Here is a 15406-nt window from a genome sequence, read left to right as displayed (position 1 = left end):
TGTCTAGTCAAGAAAAAAAGAGTTGAAATAAAAAGTTGAAATTCTTATAAGAAAACTATATATTCTTGCGTATACATATACAAGTATATCAGTGCTGATTTGACACTTTTTTTTGTGTGCGGCACAAGAAAAAAATAAAGTTTCTCGAGCAGCAAATGGTAGTACGCTTCTTCAATTAAGCTTTAAATATTACTCATCCGTGTGAATTATTGGTATATTATCCCAACTTAGCATATCATTTACTCAATTATGATCGACTATCTCGCGTTAATAACGTTGAAGCAAGTTTCTAATACATATATATAACGCATGGGAATTCCGGATGACTCGTAATATTTAGAATAAACATCATAATTCGATCCAGATTAAGATCTAAACTCAAGATTGTCATTTCAATTAAAGAGGTTCGATGGCTTCATCGGAGGAAGTAGTGGGACGCGGGGGTTCTGGAAACAGCGCACTAGCGTTTGAAGTAGTGGAAATGAAGGGGATTGCTCTGATTAGTCGCCGCGTGCGTATAATGCGTGCTGCTGTTCACGTCGTTCACGACCGTGGCAGTCTAGCAGACGAAAAATCAAGCAATTTATGCTTTAATAATTAATTTTTCTACGAAATGTGCGGTAACCTTCCCCTTTCTTTCGCTCATTTATTTGTAAATTATTAAGTTACATGTGCATATTTTTCTTTCCTTATCATTTGCATTTTTTCTTGCACTTATTTCATTCTGAAGGTATATGCAATATATCATTTCCCATAAAAACCTATGTTAAAAATGCAGCCAGTTCCATGAAATTTTAATATGTTGTTTTGGAATGCAAAATAGAATTATGTGAATTTTTGGGGAATTTTTTACCGTCCCGTTTTGAAAAAAATCTAATCCAAAAATTGTACTTTTTAAGTTTTTAGAGATTTTTTTCAAAACAGTACGGTGAAAAATTCCTAAAAAATTCACATAATTCTATTTTGCATTCCAGAACAACATATTAAAATTTCATGAAACTCTCTGCATTTTGTTGTAGCCATCGAACCTCCTTAAATCGAAGGTGTTTCATTGAATCGATCAGTTCGCAAGCGGCGTAAGTCCAGAACTTAAAAGAATTAAAATATAAATTTACAGAAATATGTACATACGTGACGTTTTACATAGATCTAAGCGAAAACAGGTTCACGTGATTGCCTCGCAAGCACTTCGTTCGATTATTATTATCAGCAAGTCGCTCGAAAGCAACAAAGATCCTGCGAGGATACGATCGCTCTCTTGCTTGACAAAACGAATTTAAATCGTTATGTCACTTTTGGACCATTCGTGAGTGATTTATCTCATAATATTTAATTAATACAGATTGCATTTATTGAATCGCTAAGCTGTAGGTGTGAGGTCCGCGCACTATAAGCACGGACAGATAGAAATAGCGTAAAATCCTCGACTCACACTGATATAGTATAATATGTATACGTTCTCGCAAGGTCGCATTCAGTTGGAGCACTACCGCGACGATAAGCGTTACGCGCACTTTTGCGGAAAAAACAAAAAAAAGAGAGAAAAATAATAACGTAACGTACGGTAACGTTCATACAAGCGAATTCAAGCGAGCACAATGGGTACCGCGTGACTGGGCGCGCGTCTCGCTACTATCGCGGACTTTACGACTTCGCCGTTGAGTCCGATTCAACGTGGCGTGTGTGAACGAGCCATGGGCCAAACACAATACAATAAGCTACGAACGACGACGACGCGGCGACACGACGCACGAGAGAGGAGGAAACGCGAACGACAAGCTTGCTCATTGTACGCGCGGCAGATGCTCGTTCGAATCAATCCAGCGTGTCGGGTATGCAGACCAACGTCCGGCGGCGGTCGACCCAGTATCAGTTACGTTTTACGTTACGTGTGCAACCGGCGGAGAAAATGGTTCCTCTCTACGCGGAAAGCCCGAAGATAAAATTCCTACGAAAGGTGACACGAAGAAATGCCGTTCGCGCGAAATAGCCCGACGCATGTTTAAAAGACATTAAAGATGTCTTTAAGGTGTCTTTATGACGTCTTTTATCTGTTTGGGTTATGAGCTAACTACGTGACTTTTTTTTGGAGCTTTACTCCTCTAACTTCATTAAAAAATTTACTGCAATGTACTGGTTTGGAAAGCTATACCAGATAAATTGCAATTTAGATGACTTATAATATGCCAAAGCATTTTTCTGAAAAAAAAATGTCGAAAAATGTATTTTTAGAGATAATTGTGCATCGCGCAATAATGCCAAATTAGGGATGATTAGAGAAAAGAAGTACTCTACCATCAAATCCTCAAATTCTGAACGCCGGCAATTATTTTTGTCTTATCCGAAACGTTTAAATCGCATTGAGCAACGTCAAAATATTCGCACGAGTCTCTGCGGCTTTGAAGCAAAACGGGAAAAGCGATAAAATTTCGAAAAATGTAAATCATTTCTGAGCGTCTGTGAAGTATAGCGAACGGAAGCGCGCCGTCTTCAGGCGTTATATTATGTACGCTCGGGCACATCTTCAAACACAGATACGCTGTTGTTCGGTTCACTAGTCGCCTTCGACAGGCGACTAATTAAGATTTTTCAACAGTGTCAATAACTACGTCAAGGCACGGTGAGCAACAAGAAAACGCAAATGAGCATGTTAATTATGTAGAGATAACGCACGTATGTATTCGCACGTATAATATATGTTCTAGCTAAAATCATCGAAAACAATAACGATTATAATAATATAAAGGAAGACAGCTAACGAAGCAGCCTTTAGAAGCTATTTGCGAGTTTATCTCGTTATCGCGCGACTGATTAATTAGACAATTTTCGCGATTGGCGAACGCGATTGGAGAACGCAACACATTTCCGGATACGTTAACTGTGCGGATCGTATTCTCTAAAAAGCAATTTTATTGAAGAACACCTCTCTTTTCGTAATTTAAGAAAAAAAAAGAACAAACCTCGTTGAAAATCTAATCAACTTGAATTATGGACACGTATAGGCAGCTCGGCACAACGAATTAAGCCTCCAGCCCTACTCCACCAGTCACACAGGTACAATGCTCGCGACTGATTTGATCCGACACTAGATCCGACACAACGAATAAATCCCACCTTCGCGAGTGCGTAAGGAGGTAAGGGAGGCGGGTGTGGAAAGAAGAGAGGGAATCAGAACTCGTGACGATCTTCTGTCAGCAGATAAGAGCGGATTGCGATAGAGCGCTGTCTCTTTTGTGTCGCCGGCGGTTTTGTGCGCGACACGGCTGTTTTTGCATGCGTATACCTGATCGCGGAATCGTCGCGCAGGTATACGGCACGTGATTGCGACACTCTCTAGGCTGTCATAGAGAATCGATCTCGCTGGCAGTCACGCTGATCCAATGAACATGACGGAAGTGAAGAAGCAAAAAGACGTGGAAATGAGCTACAGATAACGATCATATATATATATATATATATATATATATATATATATATATATATATATATACGTATAAGGTCCATGAATGACATTTTTAAGATACGTCATTCATAGACAAATCTTATCTTTAGTATACTAATATTTTTATCTTTGATCCATACCGCGATGATTTTCGACGGCGCATTCATTTGGAGAACGTAACTATAATATTTCAACGCATTTTTCACGGTTATTTCCATACGCAACGGATGCCGTACGTGTTATAAATTGAAAGGCGCACGTAATTCCGGATTGCAACGTGAGATAAGAGGAGATAAGAAAAGCGCGTAACGGAACAACGGGAAGTCAATATTGGTCGCGCGTAATTACGTGCGATGCAGCGAATCGCTGGCGTTCGATAAATCATAATCGTAGCTCGTGAATTACACGATAAACCCCAATTATATTCGTCACCCGCGTATTATCTGCGAAACAATGAATTTTTCTTCCGCTATATTTTACGTGCGCATATCCGGCGCGAAGCACGGAACAAAATACGTCAAGTATCTAATCGTGAAAAAAATATTTTTGTTAAAGCAGTTTTATTAGAATCAGATAATTCTGATTGAGATAAAATGCGACAAACAAAATAACGACACGAGAATATATGCGAAACGAGCAGAATACAATTGATTTCAAACGGTAAATGGCTATTCCCATCGAAATAATTACTTCTTCACAGAACATTTCGCTGATTGGGGTCATCTTCAAGTACGGGCTCATCGTTTCGTAAAAAATAATTGTTTCACTAAGGATATATATATATATATATATATATATATATATATATATATGTAGGTCCAGAGGTATGTTCCGGGACTGTTTACGTTTTTTGAAATGTACAGTCCTGGAATATAACGCTATATATGTAATCAGATTCAAAAAAACTGTCCCGAAAATTGCCGTAGGACATCAATTTTTTCCAGGACAGTCCTGGAAACTGCCAAATGTCCCGGAATATACCGATATCAAAAATAAAAGTCCCGGAACATACTTCCGGACCTACATACATATATATATATATATATATATATATATGTATATATATGTATATTTGCACACTGGTATATATGCGTTTGGATTAGATTTTAATGTAACTCACATTGAATTTTAATGTAAAAGTGAGTTATAAATGTTATTACAACAACAGGACAGTGTATAAAAACTTTTACAGGTTTTTACAAACTTCGCGCCGCTGTTGTCCCTCCTTAAATACTGTATCCAGATAAGGCGAATGATAATAAGTCGCGGGTGTCGTGCTACCTTTGTATAACACACTTTGTATAGATGTTCGTTATCTCTCTGATTACTTTCCTATCGCTCGTATAGCTCCATAGTATATATGTATACAAACTTATTTCTCGAAAAAAAAATCGTTGTCTTGCAATTGTTTACAGTTACTTATATGCAACGTGTAGAGACAACTCGGAAAATCTTCAGAAACATCGATACTCCGTAATTAGAAAAGGAAATGACATTATTTACCGAGATACTTTTGCGCTAAGAGATTTACCTAAAATTAATAAACAAAAAATCTCCATTTCTCATCCATTTCTATATTCTTGAACACAATTCCACAGAATAGCTTCTTTAATTAATCACAGCTGAAAAATCATCTCCTCCCAGTGAACACAATGTCCCAAATCGAGACATATATATCGTACTCTTATTCTTTTAAACCGAATAAGTTGCAGTTGCTGGATGAATAGAGTCATAAATGAATAAATACAGTGAGTGTCGCAGTATTTCTACTGGAACAACGTCACACAACTTGAAAGTATTGTAACAGTCTTCTACTAATACAAAATAAATAAATCTTTTTCTAGCAAATTTACTTGGCAACAATTTTAAAAACAACTGAGAATGAGATTGTAATAATGACAGACATTAAGATTATAAAAGTAGAAAAAAATAATCCTTATATTATCTCTTTTTTAAAACATCTTTTCTGTCAGCAAAATTACAAAAAAGTACTAAAGTAATAGGAGAAAATCAAAATCTACCGCTGCCCATTTAGAACTACAACTAGCATACTTTCAAAAGTTAATTATAGGAAACAAAAAGAAATCTGAAATTCGAGAACTATTCTCAAAGACAATTATGTTCCAAAATTTTATTGTACTTTTTACGAGTCTATTTTTTGATAATTCAATTAATTTAATTAATGTAATTAATTTTTTATTAATAATTACTATGTTTTTTTTAAACGTTGTTTCGTAGTTTATTAATACTTTATTATTTTGTTACGTTTGTACTAATTTTATAATACATTTATCTCTTCAAAAATGTAATTTACTTCATATTTATTCTACTTTTAAAGCCTATAAATTTAATAAAAACATAACTGTTGATGACAAAAACAATGACGCATCTCAAAAAAGGCTGGAATCTTTTCCAACCGATTGGCGGAAGTCTTGAGTGAGAATTCTTTTCAATACCAGATTTTTTCAAGAAACAGTATAAGTGTCATTATAAAAAAATATCGAAATTGTAATTTCGTTAGTTATCTCACAATTAAAAAAAATTCAATTAAATTTTCGTTTTTCCTTTCTTCTAAAAATTGTAAATTTTTGTGACAGTATTAATTCTTCTCGATGTGCGATATGACGTCTTAATGATATATCTTAAGTCTTCTTCCATCGGTAAGAAATTTAATCATCGTCCTTGTCTGTTACGCGTATCTAAAACACACACCAGTTTGAACTGTTCGTGTGACACACTAACGTAACTGATCACAACACCACTCAACATAATGCAACTAGAGACTCAAATAACAACTCATTGGCTGGTATTCATAGTCTTTAAGATTGTCTTAAGTAATGTCTATAAGACGCTAATACGGCTCTGTGATTGGTTCATGACATCTTAAGATCGAACTTAAGATGGTCTTAAATAACTATGAATACCGGCCATTGTCAGTGAAACGCAAAATTTTCTATGGGGCCAGATTCGAAAGAAAAAAATTACGAAGCATTACTTTCGTACCGACCCTCGTACTTATAATAATAATGTAATATTTCAAATTTTTCCCGTTAACATATCTTTATAGAAATTTTAATAAATATGAGAAAATCTACGCAATTTATCAAAAATTTTAGCACATACAAATACTGAAATTTTCCGAAAATTCTCATTTAATTATTTCTGAAAGTATCTGGAGAAATTATACATATTTTTTCAGAATTTTTCCTAAATCTAAAGAGAAATTCTTATAAAATATCTGAGAAAATATGAGACATTTTTCCACCAGGAATGCGTGTTGCCTGGGCCATTAAGTTCTTAGAAAAATCTATGCCGTCTGCATTAAAAAGATGCTTAAACACCTTAATTATATATTATAATAAAGAACCGTGAGAAATCTATTACAAACAGCAGCGTTTTTGTTAACGCGTACGAGTCCAGTACTGATTAGAAATTCTATGAAGATTTGAAGTTCGTACCCGTTATCGATGCCTCAATCGGCTATCAACATTGGCGTCAACGTAAAATGGAAAGTAACGAAAAATGATCGCGTTACTTTGCAAGATCTCATCGAATCTTTCATAGGACTCGCTCTACTCGGCATCCATGATAAAAATCACGATGTCTCGTAAGGTCAGGATTTATCCTTCTGCGGTTTCTAGGTTGTCGCGGAGCGGCCTCCGATCTAACGGTCAACTATTACGCAAATTGCCGTATCTCCAGTGGCATCTTTCATTATGCGGAACGATGAAATTGAAGCATTATTACATTACATGTATGCGCGCGCGGTCCTCCCGAGGAGAGCATGCGTGATGTCATGTGTCATGTCCGTAGATTAGATTCACGTGACAGTTTCAACAGCTTTTCGCTCTTTCGCGAAGTAGATCTAGTTGTTCGTTCGTGGTCAGTCACCAATTAATACGGTAAAACATTGATTACAATTAAAATACAAACATACGAATATTTTATACTTATATATGTAGATTTTTTCTGAGCAGTTTTTTCTGTTTTTATTTGTTGAAAAATTCAAGAGTGATATTAATATCATCACCTATACGATTAATCTTTTCTCATTTGGTACCCAAAAAAAATAACATTTTATTTTTATAACATTATTTTTATAACATTAAAGATTATTTACGGATTATGAGAAATTACATATAATTAATAATAAATATTTTTATCTTAAAGAATATTGACCGATGGGCTGCATGAAATTGCGCGTGACTATTTGTTATCTCTGATAATGCGACGGAAATGATCGATCAATGCAAGAACAAATCGTACGTAAATGACATTATAAAAATCAGATAATTTTATCTCGCGTGATGGTTCGTTCAATACAGCGATAATCCATGAATTCCGGTGTCATGATTACTACATGAATATGAAGAATATATATGCCAATATAAAAAATGAAGTCGCTCGTCAATGTCAGAAATCGCATGAGTGAGTATTATAGTTCACTTAATCACTTACAATTAAAAATTCCAAAATAAAAAAAAAATAAAAAAATACTTCCTTATTCTTCATATTTTCAATTATATTTGCAATTCTTTATTTAAATTTATTTTATAAATCAGTAAAAATGTACAAAATTATTTCCATGTATATCAAAGTAGAAATAACATTTTTGAGAAAAATCTTGAGTGTCGTGAGAAAGAGTTTGTAAAGGAGGTCTACCGAGCTATCGTCGGCCAAATATTTCGGAGATATAACGGAAACCGTATTCCGAATAAGTTTCAATGCTCGCGTCTATATCAAACCTGTAATAATGGCAAATTAAAAACGTATTAGTAATGCCAGGTCTCACTGCAATTGCGTGACGTCCCATACGGACAGATCTTCAACTAGGACAGCCGTATTAAAGCTCTACAATGCCTAAATTAGTGCCTACGATTGAAGCTCGTCCACTCGTTGTTACCATGGATAAATACGAACTTCAAATAATAGTTACATGTACAATTTGTACATTCTGGTTGTCATGTCATGAAGACACTAATGACATGAGAATAATGAATTTGGCGCGTGTGTACACTTATACAGTTGCATAAATAACAATTATAGATTCTAGCCATCGAGATTCAAGGCAGAGAAGTCTGCAAATCGTATAAGTGAGAAAGAGAGAGAGAGAGAGAGAGAGAGAGAGAGAGAGAGAGAGATGGCTTCTCGTAATTTTGATGAGTAAAAAAATTTTCGAATAATTGAAGTGACTTTCTGTGTCATTTCAACATTTAATCGAAATACTTTGACCTGTTTAAAACTTATACAGAATATTATTTAAAGTAAAACTAATATCACATTAAAATTTCAAGCCGATTGATCATGTAGTTTAATTCAAAAAAAAAAAAAATTAAAGTTAGAGTTTTATACAGAATGAGACATTTAAATTGAGACTGAATATCTTGAAAAGAAAGCATTTAAAAGAAAAATGTTCCAGACAAAAGTTGTATCGTCTGAAAAAGGACAAATAATGGTACAATCAATTTTTCGAAAAAAGCGATTTTTTAAGGTCACATAAAGGCTATCGCCATTTTTTTAAATAGATAGCCCAGTAAAATGACAAAATCTTGAGGAAATAATACTGACTGGACTGAAACTTTGTAAACAGGCTTGTTGTAGGGTACTATTCAACATATTAAAAGTCCCCACGTGTAGACGCTACGTTGCGGGGAGGAGAGAGTCCAAAAAGCCCCAAAAATCAGTTTTTCGCAAATAACTCGGAAAATATCGACTTTACAGAAATTTATGTAGATATAAAAATTGTAGCTTACAAAATTCCACACAATTTCGTTTTTTATTCAAGTCTGTAGATATTTTGTACTTTATTATCTGTTACATTTTGATATGAAATCTAAACTAACTCGTACACTATTCATTTTTTGGTAAGTGTACTTTAACACTTTTATGTATAGAAGAATAATAAGATGAATCAATTGGTGTAAAGAAAACACATGCAGTTGCTTTTCAAAAAAATTATTCAATTTGTAAAATACCTATAACAACATGTCTTTTTTACCACTTTCAAAAATGCAACGTTGTCAAATAATCAATAATTTTCGAACACAAAACATCAAATTATTCATATTTTCTAATAATATTAACATTAATATTATTCGGAATTAAAAATTGGCATTGTCTGTTACCTTTTTATTATAATAAATTATAAAATAGCTTTTTATTATTAAAAAATTTTTATAATTTATGTTGGTATTGCTAATACATAAGAGGATAAGCGTATCTCTCTCGCTATCTACCTCCACAAATAATCGATTATACCCACTGAGATATAAGTATGGAGTGGGCACTGGTGGGCACTACGATGCTACGCCCGTAGGCGAAAAACGAGACTGTCTGAGACAGATAGACATTGTGGGATCTCTCTCTGTACAAGACGCATACGCATATTATTGAGAGAGCTATATAGTTATCTTTGTCACACGAACTGCATGACAGAGACAGCGATCCCACGAGTTTACTTCTCTCTCGGCTCGCGCCAGCCGTGTCAGTGCCTTTTCCATACTTATATCTCAGTGATCATATCTCCTTAAATATTCAATCTTAAATTAACAGTTAAAACAACAGCTTTTTATTTAAATTGTCATTATTGTCATTATTGCTTTAAAAACAAAAATGACAAGAATTTTCATATAATTATACTCTATTTTTTATAAGATATATAGGTAAAGTAATGATTAATAATGATGAGTATTTTAAGTTCACCCTGTATATACCTTGTAGTTTCCTAGTCCGCCAAAAGATGGCAATACTTTCTCGTGAGCAGAATATCACAGTTAGCGTATATAAGGCCAAGGATACAAGAAGGCTTATCCTTGTCTTTGGGGAGCAAAGTGCTCAATGATCGTTTAGTGAGAGTACTGTTGCTGAAACCCAGATAAAAATTTTAACCGCATCCGTAATATTTACGAGATGCAATTTTTGGGTAGCCTCTTTACTTTACAAGAGGCTTTTTTTATTGTAATGTATCTAATAAAAAAACGTCACTTGCTTAATTTCTTAATTGGATATTAATTATCGCTATATTGTTGCTCGTTGTTATCGTTCATTAATTTAAAAAATCATATCTCCTTTAAACGACGACATTGTTATGCTTTGCTTAAAATATATCTCGTCAAAAACTTTCCACACGGTTAATTTTTTTATTATTGACTTTAATGATATAACAGAAAAGTGTTGCAAAGTAAGAATCTTAATTTTAGTAGTAAATATATATCTACTATTAAGATAAATTTTATACAATCGTATCGTCAACGTAATTGACATAAATCAATTGATATGTACTGCGGTCCATAAATGCACAATTAACAGCAACAAAAGGTCAAACGTTTGACAAACGGTTTCAACAAATTGGTATTGGCACTACGTAATAGTATTCTATATGCATTGCATAACAGATCGAGCAGCATTACTGCAATTCTGTTAAGAATAGTATTTGAATGTGGGTCACTAACAACTAGTCGGTTAGTTCACAGTTTTTCGCGGTATCGGTACCGATACACATATATAAAATCCAATAAAATGAAAAATGCGTGCCTTCATGCTTAAAAAGGATAATACTTATAATAAAAAATCTTACAATCAGAAGAATCTCGAATCCTCACTAATGTGATCCCAAACAAGATAATTTAAAATTTTGTTCATACACAGAAAAAAAATTGATCTTTAATCAAAACAAATATATTCAAATCAACACAATCATTATTTCATATATAAGCAAGAATATATATTTTTCTTGAAAGAATTTCATATTCTTGTATTTCAAGAATATTATAATTTAATTTGAATATTATAATTATTACATAAAGAGTACAAAATATGATTATTTTGATGATAATGATATTTTATTCTTCTTCCGATTTTTTCTTCTTCGTTATAACATAATGAAATTGAATCAATATTGTGTTCACGTAGAGAATATTGAATTTTAAAATAAGATTAAACTGTCTTTATATCGTTATATAAATATTCTTGGCTTGAAAGTACTATTATTCTCTAGCCAAAATATTTTCTATACTTTCCAGTAATAAAAATTATATTTTTGAATAGTAAGGATTTTATTTTTCTTTATAAAATTATATATACCTTTTTTAGAAAGGGATAATGTTTTGATACAAGTAATTTATCTTTGTTTAACGTTGTATAATGTCATTTTAAGATTTACATGTCAAAAATAAAGATATTCTCTGAATAAGAATGATCTTTTTTCTGTGTAGAGACCAAAAAGTTAAATAATTTATGTTACGCCTTATATTTAAATTTTATTGCATATAGTTCTGTAAAATTAAATTTGACGAATAACATTAAAATGAGGCATAATTCTCGCAATAACTCTTAATAATAACAAGTTAAACATTGCAATGAATAACGCTTAATTTCGGATCGGTGGTTCCATCAATTATTTTCAATCGTTAACTAGTTTGAGATGTTTAAAAATCTATTTTCAAAGAGTTTGATTCAATCTATAGTTAAAAGGGATCCAAAGGATCTAAAAAAACAATTTTCCAACAATTTTAGAATAAAACACAGCTTGCGTATAATAACAACATGAAACGCTCTAGAATTCTTTCGCGCAGAGTTTACGGCCGTAGAGTAATAATTAATCGCCGCATCTTCGATCCGGCTGCACGAATGACAATCATTTATCGTCGTCGTCGGTCACCAGACCTTTCTTCAGAAAGGCTTCTTAGTTATCCACCGGATAACCACGGCCTTTCGCTCGCGGACACATCGCTCGCCGCATATCAATCCCAGCCGCGTACCAAATTGAGCAACCGCGCAAGCGATTGGCAAAAGACACGTTTAAAATGTCTAAGCAGCGGGAGAACCTTGGACACCAATCAGTCACTGAGTGACCCTAATAAGCGGTCCAACCGCGGTCCATCTGCCTAGCGAAACCGCGACAAAAGATGCTGCGACGTCTTATTCCTTCGAGATTCGCGAGTCACATACAAAATATGTGAAAAAAAATGTTTCAAATTCTTTGGCTAAATTTGAACGTGACTATGTTCTAAAAATCTGATAGTGAAATATTACCCACACAAAAACGAGTGATATGCAAGTGTAACGAAAAGTGAAAATTAAACCTGTGCACTTCGAGTGATTCGCCACTGTAAGAAAGAGTAAAATTGCGCTCTATAAGTTGGAGTAAAATCACACTCGAGTGAAAGGGCACTCTTTTCGAGTGCAGTAGATCAATGTTCATAGGAATGAATCATGTCACTCTACAATTTTGAGTGGAAAATTTCATTCTATTTTCTATTAGAATCATTTATCAGTCGATCTCTAGCAAATCGTGATTTCACTATAGTTTTAGAGTGAGATCATTATCACTCCGATAGAGTAGCCGCTCTAAAAAATTTGAGTAAAAAATTCACTCCTATACCTTATGACTCTTATGAGTGCCCGCATTTGCTCAAATTAGAGTGATAACACTTTCTTTTGGAGTGACCATCGCAATCATTCTAATATATTAGTGGCAAAATCACTTTATGAGATTTAGAGAATTTCCTATAACGAAAACGAGGGAGACAAACGATCTCGAGGGTCAAATGTTCTTGAATAATCAACCATTGAAAATCGTTTCTTTACGTCGGCGTCGTGGCGACGATATCTTCTCCGCGATCTCTTCTAAATATTTCGTGGGTCTTAAAATCTTAGTGGTCTGAAATTAAAATACTGTCAAAGTAAAGCCCTGTCGAGGCAAACGAAGATCTGGCATCAATTTATATTAATTAAGGAACACCGTCCTTCTTTCATTTAAACAGCACTAGAAAGGATTGTAAACGGCGCGTTTTATAATCTAAACGTGAATTACGCGAGTCTCTATTTCTGTATTTATTGCAGAATTATCGTGCGTGCTTCACGATAGCGTGTGCCAAACGATTCGCAATTTCAAACAAACCTTACATCCACCGTGTACATAATCGCTTAGTTGCAAAATGCACGGGCGCACGCGTACGCATATTACACAAGAATCTCCTAAAGACTTCTTCGAAGCGCTAACCTTGAGATAAAACAGCACAGTTCTCGCACAAATTATTTCACTATAAATAAAGTGTCATTATGTCGTAAACAGAACTGACGTGAGTCATAATAATGACAGGAGAAAACTTTTAAAAATGACGAAAAACGAGCATTTGTCCGTCTATTTAGTATGTACTCATATTTTTATTACGTTCTATATTATTATATCATAGCCTATATTTTATATACATATGTATTATATTTATCATAAAAGTTAATAAAGTAATTTAACTTGGGATTTACTTGACTGACATTTAATAATTGACTAATTATTGACGTCTAGCACGTGCGCACAAATTCAGATAAATCACTTTTGTCTTCTCGTCTATATAGTTATTGGATAAATTAATGTTCTGCGACAAGCAGAAATAAAAATATAAAAAACAAAAAATTGAATAAAACCGGAGAGATAAATTTTGAATTTCTTTCCTCAATCATTAAGTTCCAGCACGTGTCAAGGAGAGAACGAGTAAACTGCGCCAAAGAAGAAGGACAAAGCTAAAAGCTGAACTAACAAAGTAGGGTACGAACCGCCGACAGGGGCATCGAACTTTTACTCTCGACAGAATTGTATACTGTATATATACGAGACGGAGTCTATGAATCGTTCGATTACCTCATCGCACAGTCGTGCAGAAAACTGCGTAATGCGGGGTGTCCCAGACCTCTCTCAGAAGGAAAGAGAGCTTTAATCCACAGATTCTTTGATCAATTTGAAGTTGTTTCCACGACGAAAATATCGGTGAACGGATAGCTTTTGAGTTAAAAAACAATTTGAAATCGAGAGCTTTTCTGGGTACTATAAATAAGCTTTGAAATTGATAAAATCGATTCTTCCTTTAATTTCATGTAAACTTTAGTGGATTTATATAATTAATTGAGAATTATCCTGGTGGAAAAATGTCTCAGAATTTTTCATATTATTAATCAGAATTTCTATAAAAATTTTTAGACTTATTTCTCAGAATACTCAGAATTTTTCAAATTTTTTATGTACGAATTGGAAAGAAAAACAGACAAAATAATAATGAAATATTTCAGATTTTTCCTGCCAGTACATCTTTGTAAAAATCTGAATAATGAGAAAATCTGTGTAATTTATCAGAAATTTTCATAGATATATATACCGATACTGAAATTTTAAAAATCCTCATCCAATTATTTCTGAAAGTTCTGAGTTATATTTTTTTCCAAAATTTTTCATAAGTCTCAATTCTTAGAAAATTTCTGAGAAAATATGGGAAATTTTGTCACCAGGATAGTTGCAAAAATATTTAGTATTAAGAGCTAGGTAGCGTCAAGTAATGCTCTCCCGCAATATTTTTCCAAGGAAAAATCGATTTCAAATTAATATACACTTATATTCTTTCGAAAAAAATATTTTGTGCATCTTCGTACAAATAGTATAATTTCGATTATCATAATCAACGCTAATTAACTGACAAGTATGGCGTGTGTGCCGAGGTGATTGACTATCAATATTGATTACAATTTCTGCGACCCTTCCGTCACCCTTCGACATGCGGAAAATCGATACCGGGCGCTTTATTTATATCCGACACGTGCATAAAGCGACTGGCTTGGCACTGCAGTCGTGCAAAGATGAAAGAGTTTTTCAACGACCGCCGTTACGGCAACAATCTCACAGATAGACTCGACGCAGATACGCACTCCCGCGCAGGTATAACGCCTTCGTATATTTGGACTATTCGCGATATTTCGTCAACCGACCGTAAAACGAGCTCGTTGTTTGCAGGTCCCTTACGTACGCGTCGCTTCGTATATCACGATGCTATTTATACAAGATATATGCAGCTTTTTACGTATGCTCGGTACACGGAATCATCCCGCTTCTCGGGCTCTCTGTGGCGGAAAATATGTTTTTTCGAGATATATATCGTGACCGACTAAGTATTCCTCGAAGCTGACCGAGAGGATAAG

At 34.1% G+C, this 15406-nt stretch overlaps 1 protein-coding gene and 1 non-coding gene across 4 annotated transcripts in view; one reads left to right on the top strand and one right to left on the bottom strand.

Moving 5' to 3' along the window:
- The window catches only part of Vha100-2 (V-type ATPase subunit a family protein Vha100-2), a 37154-nt gene that overhangs the window by 18950 nt on the left and 2798 nt on the right, over window positions 1-15406 (bottom strand). The window contains exon 1 of one of the 3 annotated variants that reach the window (XM_077401439.1): window positions 2961-3112. The exons of 1 other annotated variant lie outside the window; for it this stretch is intronic. The gene's annotated coding sequence lies outside the window, so the exon portion shown is untranslated. Of the gene's footprint in view, window positions 1-1432; window positions 1624-2960; window positions 3113-15406 lie in introns of those variants that run through there. One more of the 3 variants, XM_077401440.1, reaches the window with a different exon arrangement.
- Window positions 10248-10368, top strand: LOC143894817 (U4atac minor spliceosomal RNA). Its single transcript, XR_013256170.1, has one exon. It is a non-coding gene; the product is annotated as a U4atac minor spliceosomal RNA (small nuclear RNA).

Source organism: Temnothorax americanus, unplaced genomic scaffold, assembly GCF_048541705.1.
Source record: "Temnothorax americanus isolate GAGA-0224 unplaced genomic scaffold, ASM4854170v1 Scaffold142, whole genome shotgun sequence".
NCBI lineage: Eukaryota > Metazoa > Arthropoda > Insecta > Hymenoptera > Formicidae > Temnothorax > Temnothorax americanus.
This window is presented reverse-complemented; position numbering and strand designations above follow the sequence as displayed.